This window comes from Geotrypetes seraphini, chromosome 6 (assembly GCF_902459505.1).
Source record: "Geotrypetes seraphini chromosome 6, aGeoSer1.1, whole genome shotgun sequence".
Lineage (NCBI taxonomy): Eukaryota > Metazoa > Chordata > Amphibia > Gymnophiona > Dermophiidae > Geotrypetes > Geotrypetes seraphini.
In genome coordinates, this window is record NC_047089.1 from 106,073,688 (window position 1) to 106,090,684 (window position 16,997).

Genomic DNA, 16,997 nt, shown 5'->3' on the forward strand with positions numbered 1-16,997 from the left:
TAATATTGGGAGACTTCAATTTCCCGAGGATAGACTGGAAACTAGGAACCTCCAACTGCGGGAAGGAGGCCAAGTTCCTGGAGGCGCTAAGGGATTGCTTCCTGGAACAAATGGTAAAAGAGCAGACAAGAGGCAACGCCACCCTGGACTTGGTACTAAATGGCCTCACGGGACCGACAAAAGAAGTAGAAGTTACGGTACTGCTGGGGACGAGCGATCACAATGTGATCAACTTAAGCTTGACATCGGGAATAGAAAACGTGCCAAAACTTTAACCACAACCTTAAACTTTAAAAAGGGCAAATACGCGCATGAGAGCCATGGTGAAACAACGACTCAAGAAAAAGGTGGCCAAACTTGAAACGGTAGACCAGGCATGGTCCCTACTGAAAAATACTATCACAAAATCTCCACAAAATCTCCACATTCCGAGGATTTCCAAAGAAGGGAGAACAAAAGGTAAGGGAGAACCGGCATGGCTTACCAGACAGGTGAGGGAAGCCATAAAAGAAAAGAAGGACTCTTTCAAAAAATGGAAACACATGAAAACAACCGAAGCATGGAAAAAAACATAAAGATGATCAGAAGAAATGTCACAAGGCAGTGAGGGATGCCAAAAAGGACTATGAGGAAAAAATAGCGCAAGAGGCCAAAAACTTCAGGGAAGAAAAGGGTACATCAAGGAAGATAAACAAATTGCAGACAAACTAAATTCCTTCTTTGCATCCATCTTTACGGAGGCGGATACTGCAAAAATACCAGAAGCAGTGAAAGTGTTTAGTGGAGTAATAGAAGACAGCCTCACCACAGTTGAAGTAGAGTTGGACCAGATATACTACCAGATCGACAAACTTAAAAGTGACAAATCCCCTGGACCGGATGGAATTCACCCGAGAGTCTTAAAGGAATTGAAGGTTGAAATCGGAGAATTATTGCAAAAACTTGCCAATCTGACAATCAGAACTGGACAGATACCAGACGACTAGAAGATAGCGAATGTCACGCCAATTTTCAAAAAAGGATCGAGAGGAGAACCGGGCAACTACAGACCTGTGAGCCTTACGTCTGTCCCTGGAAAGATGGTTGAAGCACTGATCAAGGATAGCATAGTCCGGCACTTAGATACACACGACTTGCTGAAACCCAGTCAACATGGGTTCAGGAAAGGGAAATCATGTTTAACGAATTTACTTCAATTTTTTGAGACCGTGAACAAGCAAATTGATAGTGGAATGCCGGTGGACATAATATATTTGGACTTCCAGAAAGCGTTCAACAAAGTTCCACATGAAAGACTTCTCAGGAAACTACAAAGCCATGGAATAGAGGGAGATATACAAAGGTGGATAGGCAAATGGCTGGAAAACAGAAAGCAGAGAGTGGGTATAAATGGGAAGTTCTCAGACTGGGAGAAAGTGACTAGTGGTGTGCCCCAGGGCTCGGTACTTGGGCCGATCCTATTTAATATTTATATCAATGACCTGGAAGACGGAATATGCAGTGAGATCATTAAGTTTGCAGACGACACAAAGCTATGCCAGGCAATCAGATCGCAGGAGGATAGCGAGGAACTCCAGAGCGACTTGTATCAATTAGAGAAATGGGCAGAGCAATGGCAGATGAAGTTCAACGTGGCGAAATGCAAAGTAATGCATTTAGGTAGTAAGAATAAGGAACACGAGTATAGAATGTCAGGCGCAACTCTGGGTAAGAACGAACAAGAAAAGGACCTGGGTGTACTGATAGATAGGACCCTGAAGCCATCGGCACAATGTGTGGCAGCGGCAAAGAAAGCAAACAGAATGTTAGGCATGATAAAGAAAGGAATCACGAGTAGATCGAAGAAAGTCATAATGCCGCTTTATAGAGCAATGGTCAGACCACACTTGGAATACTGTGTCCAACATTGGTCTCCCAACCTAAAAAAGGATATAAAACTGCTGGAGAGGGTGCAGAGACGAGCAATGAAGCTAATAAGAGGTATGGAGAACTTGGAAAATGAGGAACGACTCAAGAAACTGGGACTGTTCTCCCTTGAGAAGAGGAGGCTGTGAGGGGACATGATTGAGACGTTCAAAATATTGAAAGGCATCGATAAAATAGAGCAGGAAAATAAATTATTTACATTGTCCAACGTGACACGGACAAGAGGACATGGTTTGAAGCTAAGGGGGGACAAGTCCAGGACAAATGTCAGGAAGTTCTGCTTCACGCAGCGAGTGGTAGACGCCTGGAATGCTCTCCCAAAGGAGGTTATTAAGGAATCCACTGTGCTAGGATTCAAAGGCAAATTAGATGCACATCTCCTTACGAGAGGCATAGAGGGATATGGGTGACTAAAACTACATCAGGTGTATACCTGACTGGGCCTCCGCGTGTGCAGATCGCCGGACTCGATGGACCATGGGTCTGATCCGGAGATGGCAGTTCTTATGTTCTTATGTTAACATTGTTCTTTGTTCCTCCGAAAAACTAAATATCTTCTGATTTGTTGCTGTTTGTATTTGTGCAATTATCTTGAAATTCACACTCCCCTTAGGCACTCAAACTTATTCCCTATATAAACATGTATACTTTAGTCACTGTGTTTCTTTATATCATGCTTCTTAAAAAATAGCTTTAACACACTTGGGGAATCTCAGAATGCCACCTGTATACTGGATCGTGATATAATACAGTGTGGCATCTTTCTTCACTGGCTCACCCAATCGTGCAAATCTAACTTACTCTATCTTCTTTATATTAGAACTCTTTTCTTTGTGAATTATTTTATAGATTTTATAAATATTTTATAAATTATCTAATAAATTATCTAATGTCTAGTAGTATTACATCTTCATTCTTATCGACTTCAGTCCTATCATCAAAGTTTTAAATTCATCATTCCATTTCATTACTTATTCATCTCATCTCTTCATTTGTTACACATGCTCCCACCTTGACAAAAGGGGAGGGGTATAGTCACAATCATCAAATCCAAACTGAACCCATGTCTCTCAAACTCCATGATTCTTCAAGACCTTGAATGCCTCATCTTCTCAACAAGGCACAATACCTCCCCTATGTCTACTCTTGACAAGCTACTACCTAGCATCAACAACTTAACCATTACCCACAAACAGACTATCATCCTAGGAGACTTCAACTCTGCAGACTACCTGAATACTGCGGATGCCCCATGTGACTCCACAAAGTCATTGCAAGATTTAGGTTTTCTCCAACTGATCAACTCTCCCACACACTCCTACAGAAACACACTAGACCTAATCTTTATCTCAGACGGACCCCTAATTGACTTCAAATCAGCTGCATCAAGGCAAAACTAGCTACAGACCAGAATAAACCACAATCTAAAGCTGTACTTGGCCCCAAGTCAATCCACGTAGAATCCTTTTCCCTCAGCTTCTCTAAACAAATGACAGGCATAGACCCCCACAAACAACTCCCTAGAGGAAAGTCACAGCATGGCACACAAGCATTAAATCCCTCTACGAAATCCTAGCAAAAGTAAAGGAAACAAACCCAAACCCACAATCATTCTCATCTCCCTGGTTCATAGAAGCCTTGATAGCAAAAAAAGGAAGGTCAGAAAAGCAGAAAAAAACATGGTGCAGAACGCAAAGCACGGAGGACAAATCCACCTGGAAAAAGCTCCTTGAGGATTACAAACTAGCAACACATGAGTCTAAAAAGGCCCATTTCTCCAAACTACTATCAAAGATCTCTGACTCACAAGGGATTAATCAGTTCCCACACAACAATCTTGGACAGCGAAACCCTTTCCACTTTCTTCCATGAGAAAATATATAACATACCTAGACTCAGAGGTCAAGACCTTACCAAATAACATAGATGCCTTACAGCCCAACAACACAGCTGACCAGGAATTCTTGATCACTTCAAACCAGTGATCTATGATGACCTAAAAACCATAGTAGAAGCTCTAAATCCCACAACCTCTATCCTAGACCCATGCTCCTCTTCCACTCTTCTATCAGTCAAAAATGTCTTCCTAGAATCCATCCTGTCACTAATAAATGTGTCCTTACTATCGGAAGTGATTCCACAGAATTGAAAATCCTCAGTAGTCAGACCACCGCTAAAGAAACCTACATTAGATCCAGACAATCCGAGTAACTTTAGACCTGTCTCAAATCTCCTGTTCATGTCTAAAATCCTAGAAAAGGTAATACGGATACAATTATGGGATTTCATAGAAAAAAAATGACTCCCTCTCTACCTACCAATCAGGTTTTAGCTAACATCACAGCACAGAAACAGTCATATTTAGACATCATAGATGACTGCTGAAAATGTATGGACAAAGAGAATGACATATTACTGATCCTTTGACACTATAGACCACTCTCTTCTCTTGTCCAGGCTGAAGTTCATTGGAATTTGCGATGTTGCACTAAGGTGGTTCTCCTCCTTCTTAAATGGGAAGTCTCAGAGATTACTGTTAGGATAAACCATATCTAAACCAATACTACTTAACTATGGAATGCCACAGGGTGCTCTACTATCCCCACTACTTTTGAACATATATGTCAGACCAGTAATTGACATCACAGAAAAAAACCCAAATTCAAACCCATTCATTCACAGACGATATCCAACTCAGGTTTCAGGTTTATTTAAAAATTTGATATACCACCTTATTAAAATTCAAAGTGGTTTTACATAATATAAAAACAAAGTATAATAAGAATGTACGTTAAAAACAAATTACAAACAATGCTACAAACAATCAAATGCACTGACAAACATTAACTTACTAATACAAGATGGAGAAGGGCAGAAATACAATTTGTATAAAGAGGGGGAGAGGGACCAAAACAAAAGGAAGGGGAACAAAATATAAAAAGTCTAGAATAATGTAAAATAAGCTAAAATGATTAAAAAATGGCAAGGAACAGATTTCCATTATGTCCTTAGAAGGACTATTATACACCGAATGCGTCTTTAAAAAGAAAAGACAAGTTATTTTTAAATCTATCAAGGGATGTAATTTATCTTATATAATTTGATGCTGAATTCCAGATGGTAGGGGCCGTAACAGAAAAGATGCTAGTGCGAATAGTGTTAATGTATCTTACAGAGGGGATGGATAGCAAGTTTTGATTAGATGAACGTAATGTACAATGGGGTGTATGGGGGATAAGTAGCCTGTTAATAAAATCAGGTTGGCCGGAAGTTTTGGTCTTGTAAGTCAGTAACATTATTTTATAGGAAATTTGATGATCTATAGGAAGCCAGTGAACATTGATCAAAAAAGGTGTGACATGATCGTATTTACGTGCTTTTGAAATAATTTTAATGGCAGTATTTTGAATAATTTGAAGATGTTTTATTTCTTTCTTTGTGATTCCTTTGTATAGTGCATTACTGTAATCTAAGCATGAAATAACGAGTGAATGAATAAGAATATTTAATGAAGATTGAGCTAATAGGGTGGCAAGAGATCTAATCTTCAAAGACGGTAGAAACATTTCTTAACTACTGAGCTTATTTGTTCAAAATCAAATTGGGTCAAAATCAAAATGAGCAAATCAAGAAACTCCAGAACTGTTCATCTGAAATAAAGGATTGGATGATCATAAACAAATACAGCTAAACACATCAAAAACAGAGCTCCCCTGGGTACACACCAAAACTGCACATACCCTAGTCCATGCCTCTCTTGGGGAAAATACCCTCACAGCCAAAGATAGCATATGTAGTCTAGGAGTACTACTGGACTCAAGTCTATCATTCACAGACCACATCTCCCAAATAGTGTTGACCTCCTTTTACTATATCCGCCAGCTCTGGAACATCAGTGCATACATCTCAGACAGAATTTGCCTACTGTACACTTTTGTGTTGTCTCACATGGATTATTCTAATGCATTATTAGTAGGCCTATCTCCATGTTGAAAGTTCGCACACCACTTCTTCACTGTGAAGTATGATGGGCATTTGTTACTCAATGTTTGCATCATACATTCATGGATTTTCTTTGGAGTTTTCTTCTGCAGGAATAGGAACTTCATGACTGCTTGGAGTTCCACACTTGAAAATTCCTCGCTTTTGTTGACATAGTTTAATCAATGATCTGAAACAATATTAAAACATAACATTATGATTCTGCAAATTATCACGTTGCAAAATAAAATAACACTCTTTTCAGCTACAGTAGAAAAATAATTTAGGAAGTTGGTTGTGCTGATAACTTTTCAGCACCCCCTCATAATGTTGTTAGGTCAAGCCGTGCCTAGCCTATCTAGCAGCTCCTCAATTCTAGGTAAAGGATAGGCATCAAACACTGAAATTTGGTTCACTTGACAGAAATCTATGCAGAATCAAGTACTCCCATTGGATTTAGGGACCAATACAATGGAGCTTGCCCAGGGGCATGGTCATGCATTTGGGCTGCAAAAAACCCAAGAGAATAGTACAGTTTAGATGGTGAAGAACTTATGTGCATGACAGAAGAGCGGGACTTGAGTGTGATTATATGTGATGATCTTAAGGTAGCCAAACAAGTTGAAAAAATGACGGCGAAAACTAGAAGGAAGGGGTACAAGAACCTCCCTTTCTTTCCACTCTTTCAGTACACTTATGCGATAAGTTTGTAACCACCCTTGTTCATCTCTAACCTCATATTCCTTAGGATTCAATTTGAAGGCCACCACAAATAGTCCCTTCCAATGGGTTCAGGGTCAGATTAAAAGGTAGGCCCAGTAGGCATGGACCTAGGGCCTGAAATGGTCATGGGGACCTGCCGCTGGAATCAGCAGCAGCAAACCTTTAAATCAAGTATCCAACCCACAGCCCAGCTTGTGCTCCCTTGTGAGTCCCAACACGGCCTTCTCCCTTCCTTTCTTCTGTGCCTCCCTCCAGCGCATGCTTCATTTCTGACCAGCTCCCTTGCTGCCTGTTCAAAGCTATGGGCATCAGCTCCTCTTGCGATCTTCAGCTGCGTTGGAAGTGTTACCTCTGCCATCACAACGGCAGAGAGCAGGCTTCCGATGTAGCCACAGATCGCAAGAGGAGCTGACGCCCACGGCTTTGAACAGGCAGCAAGACAGCCAGACAGAAATGAAGCATGTACTGGAGGGAGACACAGAAGAAATGCTGCTGCTGCTGCACAGGGGAGGGGGGAAGAAATGCTGCTGAATGGGGAGAAATGCTGCTGAAGGGGGAGAAATGCTGCTGCTCATGCTGCACAGGGTGGGGGGAGAAATGCTGCTGCACAGGGAAGGGGGGAGAGAAATGCTGCTGCTGCACCCAATTGGGGAGAGAGAGGGAAGGAGGGAGAAGGAAAAAGGAGAGGAATGAGAGATGCCAAGTCCATGGGAGGGAGGGAAAGAAAAGGAGATACCAGACCATGGAGGAGGAGGAAGAGATGCCAGGGCATGGGGAAGGGAAGGAGACAGATACCAGACCAGGGGAAAGGAAGGAAGGAGTGAGGGAGAGAAAAAAAAGGAGAGGAGATGCCAGATAATGGAGGGGGAGTTGGAAGGAGAGGATAGAGATGCCAGGGCATGGGGGAAGGAATAGAAGGAGATAGAGATGTCAGACCATGGGGTAGAGTGGGAAGGAAGGAAAGGAGAAGAGATAGATGCCACAGCATAGGTGAGGGGGTAGAGACAGCAAAATGAAGAGGGGGTGAAGTTGAAATGAATCATGTATAAAGGAGAGAAGGGGCACAGGATAGACCGTTTATGGAAGGAGCAAAGATAGAGGGAAGATACAATATGGAACGTGGAAAGGGCAGACAGTGGATGGAAGGGGCATAGAGAGAGGGCAGACAGTGGATGGAAGGGGCTGATGCTGCATGGAAGACAGGAAGAGGACAGATGCTGGCTAGAAAGAAGAGAGTGAAGACAAGATGATTAAAAGCAGAAATGACAAAAGGTAGAAAAATATTTTTTTGTTGCTGTAGTATAAAATAGCATTGAAGTTGTATTGATAACATTATTAAAACAGAAAATAAGGTAATCTTTTTATTGGACTAATTTTAATACATTTTTTACTAACTTTTAGAGACCAGAACCTCCTTTCTCAGGTCAGGACAGTATAATGTAAAAGCAATATACTATATTGACCTGACGGAGGCTATTGCCTCTGAAAGTTAATTGAAAAATGGATTAGTCAAATAAAATGGTATATTCTTATTATCAATTTTGTTTTATTTCTGTTTGTTAATTTGTAAAGTGGTGATTGTCAGTTTCTTCAAATTTACATCTGCTATATTTATATTTTGCAGCGTATTAGGGGGTTATGTGTCATTGTTTCTGTGGTATTTCACTGTATGCAGTTTGGCTTCTTGGCGGTTCAGTTTAACCTTTATCTACATATTTCTATTTTTAGTTTGTAATTACTTATTCCATATTGGGTAAGGGTGTATCTGTTTCTATGTGTATGAAAGACATGGTTTTCTGTTAGCATTGACTAGCTTTGTTTGGCAAAATGCATCAGGCATGGTTCTTGTATGAGGGAGTTAGGGGTTCTTGTTCACTGATATTGCAATTATACTACTCTACAAAAGGGGGTGCTAGCTTAAGAGTAAGCCACATTAAAGAGCATAATGCATCCCTGCTGTGTCATAGGGGTAAGACTCATGCAAGGAGGATGTCTGCCCCAGAGAATAACCATTCAAAGAGGACCCTGAGGGAGAGACATTCCCAAGAATGATCCTATGGCAAGAGGTCTAAAGAAAGATAAGTCTTCCCTAGCTATAGGCTGAGAAGGAGCCCTTGGAATCAGTAAAGTATGTATGAGAGTATCAAGGTGATGGTTGGTATCTTCTTGGCTGAGGTAAGCCAGCTATCTTGTTTAAGGACAGTCAGATCTATTATTGGTGCTGGCTGGGATCATACCTAATTGACTAAAAATTAATAAACCCAGAGGTTGGAAAGTGGCAGTTGCTGACCACAGGAGCACTTTGGGATGAAATCCCAGAGTCCAGATTTGTACTTGTCTGTACTTGTTCCTAGACTTTCTTTGAGATCATTGGCTGGTTGGTTCCTGAATCTAACAAGATATCCCATTCTCGACCCCAAAGTTTCACCTAAATTTAGAAGTCCCCAAAATTCCTTTTATCATCTAGTGCCTCCCTCTAGAGACCTAACTTCAAGGAACAATGTCTCCTGTATTGTCCAGTACCCCCACCTCAATGGGCAGCTCCTCCCAGGTTCCTTTTAGTTGCTTCCTTCCCTGGAGTCTTAAGAATATAATCCCCTTTTGCTTTTCCCTCAGTCCCTTTTGCCAGATAGGAGGGGATTTCCCCTATCACTGTCCCCATTTTCCTGATAGGGCATCACCCTCCTTCCATAAGGGTGTTCAAATAATACTCTGACACTCTGATAGCCTGCCCCAAGATTTTGATTCCCTGTTTACCCAACCACTCCCACAACTCTTGGGTAAATGCTTCCAAATATTGTTTGAGGAGTATATTGGCCATCAAGGCCTGAACAGTTTTTTGGAGGGATGGAAGTAGCCACTTGTTAGCCAAATCTTGCACTTTTTGCACAAAGGCCTTGGGCCTATCCATTATAAACATCTGGAGGTCCCTGAGTTTCCTTCTATAATGTTCTGAGGCAGTGGTCTCAAACTCACAGCCCAGGAGCCACATGCGGCCCGCCAGGTACTATTTTGAGGCCCTCGGTATGTTTATCATAATCACAAAAGTAAAATAAAACAGTTTCTTAATCATATGTCTCTTTAGCTATAAATTACAATATTATTAAGACTTAGCCAAAAGGAAAGATTTATAAACTATAAAGAATTAGTCTTTGATCTGCTAGGGTCTTTTAATTATTATTACATGAATATTGTTTGGGTAAGTGAGTTATGAAATTATAGCTAATTAGATAACTCCATAAATTTCTTATATTTATAAAATTCATTATAATATTAATATTAATCATTAATCTTAATTGTGGTTGTTTAAAAATCATTTTTGAATCCTTTTATTTATTTATTACATATAGTATTCAAGTTTTTACTATATTGTTATTGTATTCTGGAGTGGATGTTAAGGATAATATTTAGGGGGAAATACTTAGGATGCCTGGGGGGTTTGGGTTGCTTGTCTATATGTGTGCTTTCAAGTTGTTATATGATTTGGGGGGAGGGGAAGGGGGGGGGGTCAGGGGGATTTTATGGTAGGGGTGAGGACGTGTATTTATCAAGGGGTGTTGTTAGGTAGAACTAAGGGGGATGTTTTCTGGTTCCATTTCCTTTTTATAGTGGTTAAATGATTCTGAAAATATTTTCTCTAAATGTCAATGGTCTCAATCATCCGATTAAGAGGAAAAAACACTCAACTTCTTAAAAAAAAAAAAAATTTGGATATCTACTACATACAGGAAACACATTTAAATGCCATGGAAGCTAAAAAGCTAGAGGGTGGATGGGTAAAGCATTGTTTTTTTTTGTTCCCGCTGTAGGGAAAAAAGCTGTGGTGACCATTTTAGTTAGTGGAAAATGTTCAGCTACTTTCAAATTGATTTCTGCGGATCCCACAGGGAGATGAGTACTGGTAGATATGAGCCTTGGGAAAGATACTCTGAGGCTTGTTAATGTCTACGCACCAAATTCAAATCAAAATATATATTTTTTAAACTCTTCAACAGTTGATTCTGCCACTGGCCACTTCTAATTTAGTGGTGGCGGGGGATTTCAATGCAGTTATGGATCTGATATTGGATAAAAAACTAGTAAAATACTAAAATCATTAAGGCTAGATAATTTGGTACAATCCTGTGGTTTAAAGGATATATGGCAGATTCTTCATTTTAATGATCAGGAATTTTCTTTTTGTTCCCAGGTACATAAATCATTTTCCAGAATAGATTAGATATTTGTATCAGATCATTTAACGCAGCAGATTACAGAGGCCGCCATAGATCCAATCATTTTGTTAGATCATGGTGGAATTTTGATTGAACTGAAAATGGATGAACAAGATCATAGTAGAACTATCTGGAGATTCAATAATACATTGATTGCAGATTCCAACTTTAATAAGGAATTTCAATTAAAAATTACTGAATACTTTCATCTTAATGCCTCAGATGAAGTCTCTTTAGAAACCTTATGGGACGCTTTTAAAGCTACTATGAGAGGGCAAATAATTTCATATTCAGCACACATCAGGAAACAACTCAAAGAATTTTCTAATTTGGAGCAAAATTTTAAAGACTTGGAGTCACAACTGGCCCTGAAATGGGACCAAACCACTCTACAGGCCATCTTAAAAGATAAATATAAATACAATGAGATTTCCCAAAGATAAATATAAATACAATGAGATTTCCTCTCAAATGGCTAGGAAAGAGCTGTTCTCTCAGTAGGAAGAGTATTAGCTAATTACTTTAAAGCTAAAAAAAGGAAAGTAAAAATTGTGGCTATCACAGATGAGAATGGTAAAACTCATTTTCAAATTGGAATTATTTTAAAACAATTTTTGAAATATTATAAAGCTTTGTATTCTTCCGAGCTTTATTCAAATAAAGAACTTGAGGGTTTAAAGTTTTTGGAGTTAATTAAGGGGCCTAAAATTCCTGAGCATATAAAAGGAACTCTTGATGCGCCTATATGAATGAAAGAATTACAAACAGCATTGATTCCCTTAGAGTTGGATCCGCTCCAGGTGGTGATGGTTTCACTGTAGAGTTTTAGAAATCATTTCAAAGTACCCTATTACCTCATCTATTAAATTTATATCAGGTTCAACTGACTAAAGGTTGCATTACAGGTACTATGGCAGAATCATTAACTATTGTTTTGCCAAAGCCAAATAAAGATCCTATGTTGGTTTCAAATTACAGGCCTATTTTTTGATAAATGTAGATGGCAAACTGTTGGCTAAGTTATTGGCTTTGCGCTTGGCCAAGGATCTCCCTTATATTATTGGTATGCACCAAACAGGGTTTGTTGCTCAAAGGCATTCTCCAAATAACAAACCAAAATCGAACTTGTAATACACTTGACTGAAACAAAGTGGAGTAATTTTTGTATTTAACAATGAAACCTTCACACTCCTGCACTGTTCAATGTACTCAGGTGTGCAGTTTTTCTTTCATCGGGTTTTCATATGTTTTGTTGCAGCGAGTGATCTCTCTATTTCACACTCTAACAAATGTGCAGTAAAAACACAAATAAATAATTAGCGGCACTTATCTTTTTTTGGTCGCTTAGATTTTTAGGTCGCTTAGATTTTTATCGAGAACGCCCAGCCTGTGAGCATAAGGCCCAATGGGACCCGTTTCGCCTATTACAGCTTCCTCAGGGGTCGTTAAGTTCAGGCTGTGAGAGAGAAAAAGCATTAAATAATACAATGTACAAAACTCTCATCTTACCAGCCAAGTCAAACAATCTTAAACTACATGACGGTACTCACTGTAAACAGCTTATCCTGCACTTTACAGATCAAAAAATGGCGCATGCGCTTAATACACAAAGTTTAATGACATCACTAAATTGACCTTAACTAAGCTCTGATTTTATAACAAAAATGAAAACTTATTTCTTTATATTATCAAAACATTTATTATTTGTTTATTAGAGTAAAGCATTTATTGTTGATTTGTTAGGAAAAAACATTTATTATTAATTAGTTAGAAAAAAGCATACCAATCAATGGCACTATTAAGACCTACTGGTTTCAATGTGTTTAAAGTGAAAATCCATCGGCATTTTTTTTTATGCAATAGCCTTTATTTGTCTCCTTCTCTTATATGGTACTCAACTCTGTCAATTCAGAAGCATTTAAGGTCAGTGAATTTATGTTTCAGTTGAACACAATGTTCCACTATGGGAGCTGTTACTTTTTTATTCTTTAAATTGGATTTGTGCTCAGAAAGTCTGACCCTAAAAGGTCGGGTTGACATACCGACGTACCATTTTGAACAGGGACAAATGATCACATAAATGATATGATCAGTGGTACATGTCAAAAAATGTCGGATGGTACACTTTTTACCATTGGCAGGATTGATAAATTCTTTTGTAGGCACAGTTGTTTCACAGAAACTACACTTCCCAAATTTAAAAAACCCTTTGGGCAACAAATTGTCATCTCGGGGGTGCTGATGTAATGTCATCGCAGGACTTAAAATATCTTTTAGGTTTCTCTCCCGTGAGAATGCTATTCTCAAATCTGTTTGTTGAAAAAGAGAGTGGGATTGTATTATTTTCCAATTGTTTCTAATAATGCTGGCTGGTATATTCCATAGGTGGAATAACGTAGCACACAAATGCACATATCATCGTCCACTTCCTTTTTAGATTTATCTTGTGGTTGTAAAAGAAAATCCCGATTATAATATTTTGCTCTTTTCAATGCTTTATTTAGAATCTTTTCGGGGTATCCTCATGCTCTTAATTTATTCTTCAATCTCTTAGCCTGCTTTTTGAAATTTGTTAAAGAAGAACAATTGCGTCTTAATCGAAGAAACTGTGAAAAAGGCAGATTCCTCCTTAGGCTTGAAGGATGACAGCTTTTAAAATCTAAAAATGTATTTCTGTCTGTTGGTTTTATATGTGTGTTGAATTCAAAATGATCTGTTTCTTGGATGATAATCAGATCCAAAAATATTATATTGTTTACTGCATATGTCATTGAGAACTGAATGTTCAAATCACAACTATTTAACCAGACTTTGAAATTTAATAGATCTTCTTCAGTACCAGTCCAGAGCATGAGCACGTCATCAATATATCGAAACCATTTGTAGATGTAATCGGCAAACGGTGAATGTGCTATCCAAGTTTTTTCAAAATTAGCCATGAACAGATTGGCTATCGATGGGGCAAAAATGGCGCCCATAGCTACCCCCTTGTTTTGTTTGTAGGGGATAGTGGGGATCCTTGGGGTACGCCGCAGGGTTTTTTTTAAATCCAATTTTACTCTGTAGGTTCTGGATTTCAGGAGTCCTTCAAACCATGAGTATACTTTATCAGTGATACCTATTATGTCCAAAATTTGAAGTAGGATGGTATGGTCCACCAGGTCGAATGCTACGGTCAGGTCCAGTTGTATGAGCATCATTTTTTTTCCTGTGCTGAGGTGTTGTCTTGCTGTGTCCATTGGGGATCCTGGTAGTATCTCTGTGCTGAAGTTGGATCTGAAGCCAGATTGCGTGGGGTGAAGTATGTTGTGGTCTTCTAGATAATTGGTGAGGAGTTTAGCTACTAGCCCTTCTATTATTTTGACATAGAGTGGTATCGAGGCAATGGGTCTGCAGTTGGATGGTTGGTCTGTTGGTCCTTTTAGGTCTTTTAGGATCGGGGTGATGATGATTTCGCTGAGTTCAGTTGGGAAGAGGCCATTAGTAAGCGTGGTTTGAATCCATTGTAGGAGAAGAGCTCGGTATTTTGTGCAGGCCATTGTAGGAGAAGAGCTCGGTATTTTGTGCAGGAAGTTTTTAGGAGATAAGGTGGACAGTGGTTGAGGTCGCAGAATGTGTGGCTGTATTTTTTGTAGAGTTTGTTGAATTCGGGCCATTGTATATTGGGGAAGTGGGACCATGTTCTGTATGCTGCAGTAAAATCTTTTTCTGTGGGGTGTATTGTGCATTCAAAGAGGTGGTTTGTGGTGTCATTGAGGGTAGCTCTGGCATTTGTAATTTTGTTCTGGAAGTGTTCTGCTAGTAGGGTGGCTGTGGGGGTATTGTTCGTGGTCAGATAGGGTTTTGTGTCAGTTAGGACTTTTAGGATTTGAAATAGTTTCTTGATGTCTTAGGTTTCTGTGCCTATTTGGTTGGTGTAGTATGCTTTTCTCTTTTCCTTTAATTGTGTTTTGTATTGTTTGTTAATTTTTTTCCAGGCGGTTTTCATATGCTCTAGGTTAGTTTTTCTCCATTTTCTTTCTAGTTGTCTACATTGTCTTTTGAGTAGTGGAAGTAGTTCGTTGTCAAACCATTGGTCACATCGTCTGCTGGTTCTGGTTTTGGTTTGCAATGGGGCTAGTTCATCAAGGGTTTTGGTGTTCAGTTTGTCCCAATGTGAAATGAAATCCTTAGGATTGCTTTCTTGGATTGTTTTGGCTATTTTAGTCCAGAATTTGGTGGGTTTGATGTGTTTACGTGATGTGTAGGTTATATTTTTGTCTTTTGGTGTGGTTTTGTTTTGGTCCAGTTGATGTTGAAGGTATATGTGTAGTGGTCTGACCAGAGGGAGCGGGACCATGTTTAATTGGATGTACAAATTTCTGTTTGGGATGGTTGATTGGTCATGAAGGCTGCGGTGTCTAATTGGTGACCTTTCTCATGCGTGGTTTGTGGGTTTAATATTTGGAAGGATAAGGCATTGAAAAATGAGAGAAAGTTATCTACTTGTTTGGAAGATTGATCTTCAAGGTGTAGGTTTAGATCTCCTAGAATTAAGTTGCATGCTGCTGTTAGTGAGTTTTGATATATGAAGTCTTCAAATTCAGGTCTTGTGGTATTCCAGTTTCTAGCAGAGCATGCGGTTTAGTGTGTCTTTCAGTGTGGTTTCTGAAAGTTGACAGGCTAAAAGGTCCATGTATGGGGTGGATGTTTTTCCAGTTATGTTAAGGGTTAGGGTGTCTTTGGTTAAGATTGCTAATCCTCCTCCTCTTTTTTTTCTCTCTGCAGACCACTGTTATTTTGTATCCCTGTGGGCAGAATTCAGTTATTCTGAGGTCCGTGTCAGAGGCTAGCCAGGTTTCTGTGAGGAAAAGGCAGTCCAGGTTTTTGTTTATTATCCAGTTTTATATAAGGTCTGCTTTTGGGCCTATGGCTCTGATGTTTAAATATGCGCATGAAAGTGTGGTGGTTCTTGTATGAAAATTGTGAGATTTTTTTGGGGTAGATGAGTGAGAGAAATGTGTGAGCAATGGAACCCATTACATCTGTCTTGGTGAGGGAGAGTTCAGACGGTTAAAATGATGATTTTACCTGTGGTTTGTTACCAAATGGGTATGTTATTAGTGTTTTTTCAGGGGTCCTTTTACAAAAAATTAAATAGTATTCTTACAAAATTTATTTGAATGGGGAAAGCAGCAAGAATTGCTGTAGTATCCTTACAAAAGCCAATTGTGGAGGGTGGGGTAAATTTTCCAAATTTTGATAGGTACCATCAAGCCTATATAATGCGTCAGGGTATGTATTGGATCCTCCCCGAGCTCATGGAAAATCTTCCAGACTGGTTATGGTTGGAATGGCAACTCCTGTCTCCATTGAGATTGTGTCACGTTTTGAGTATCAAGATGCCTAGGCTGTATAAGGACAATAGAATTTTAATGGACACTTGGAAGACATTAAAATTTATTAATAATTTAACAGATATTCCAATTCATAAATCCACTTGTCAGTCTCTTTGGTTGAACCCCAAGATTTAAATTGGCGGTTTAAGGTCACCTGGAAGTACTGGATGAAGGTGAGCATACATACTTTAGACGATGCAGTATCAGATGGAAAGCTGCTTGAGTTTTCATGACTGCAACAAAAATTTGATATTGCTAAATCTCAAAGTTATAGGTGGTTACAGTTGAAGCAGGCCATTTAGGAGGAGTTCCCTGACTGGAAAAATGTTAAAAATCAGTATAGTTTGCCGTTCCTGTGCTTCCAGGCAGATTTCCTGGGTCACCAAGCCGCTCAGTGGTATAAATTAATATCTGGATTTTTGAATAAGAAACCAAAAACTGGTCTTCGTGACATTTGAATCCTTGAGATAAAGCATCAAATTACTGCATCTAAATGGCCACAAATCTGGACTTGGAGGATGAGATTAACGTGGTTTTTCTTGTTACATAGAACATGTTGGACTCCGGTTAGATTACAGAAATTAGATAGTTCTAAGTCTAATGGATGCTGGCACTGCCATCTTGAACCTGAGACATTGGATCGTTTATTATATTATTGCCCCTTGATACTTCAATTTTGGAGATCCATTTGGGATCAGGTAAACAAAGTAATGGAAAATTCAGTGGCACTAACATATGACACTGTGCTATTTGGCACTTTGATGAGAGCTAAAAG